Source organism: Carlito syrichta, unplaced genomic scaffold (genome assembly GCF_000164805.1).
Source record: "Carlito syrichta isolate Samal-C Ts95f unplaced genomic scaffold, Tarsius_syrichta-2.0.1 Scaffold117971, whole genome shotgun sequence".
NCBI lineage: Eukaryota > Metazoa > Chordata > Mammalia > Primates > Tarsiidae > Carlito > Carlito syrichta.
In genome coordinates, this window is record NW_007062067.1 from 13,083 (window position 1) to 13,983 (window position 901).

Here is a 901-nt window from a genome sequence, read left to right on the forward strand (position 1 = left end):
GAGCGGCCACTGCACTCCAGTCCGGGCGACAGAGTGAGAATCCAACTCAAAAAAAAAAAAAGAAACAGTATACCTGAGCCCAGCAGGTGGAAGCTTCGGTGGCCGTGAGCAGCGTGCCATTGCACTCCAGCTTGAGTGACAAAGTGAAACTTCAGGTAAAAAGAAAAAAAGAACCCGGGCTCGGTGGTTCTTTGGGAGTGGACATGAGTGTGCCACTACACTCCAGCCTGGGCGACAGAGTGAGACTCTGACTCAAAAAAAAAAAAAAAGAAAGAGAATACAGCTAAAGCAATGATCTGAGATTAAGTTATGAAGGACAGTAACTTCAATCTTGTTGCACCTCTTTCTGGTTTTTTTGTTGTTGTTCTTTTTGTAGAGACAAGGTCTTGCTATATTGTCCAGGCTGGTCTCGAACTCCTGGCTTCAAATGATCCTCCTACCTTGGTGTCCCAAAGTGCTGGGATTACAGGCATGCATGCCAGGCCTCTTTCTGGTTCTTCTTGATTTCTCACTTTGATGAAACTAGCTGCTACCGGGAGGCCTGCATGGCAGGGACCATCGAGGAACTGAATCCTATCAGTGACTTGGTGAGCCTGGAAGTGGACTTTTTTTTTTCAGTTGAGCCTTGAGATGACCATGGTTGCATTCGGATTCCTGACCTACAGAAACTGACATGATACATGCTGTTGTGTTTTTTTTTAAATTTCTTTTGTTTTTTTGGTTTTTTTGAAAGATGGTGTCTTGCTCTGTTGCCCAGGTTTGAGGGCAATGACTTGATGACAACTCACTGCAACCTCTAACTCCTGGGTTCAAGGTATCCTCCTGCTTCAGCCTCCTGGGACTACAGGAGCGTGACACCACGCCCAGCTAATTCTTTTTTTTTTTTTTTTGGGGGGGGGGT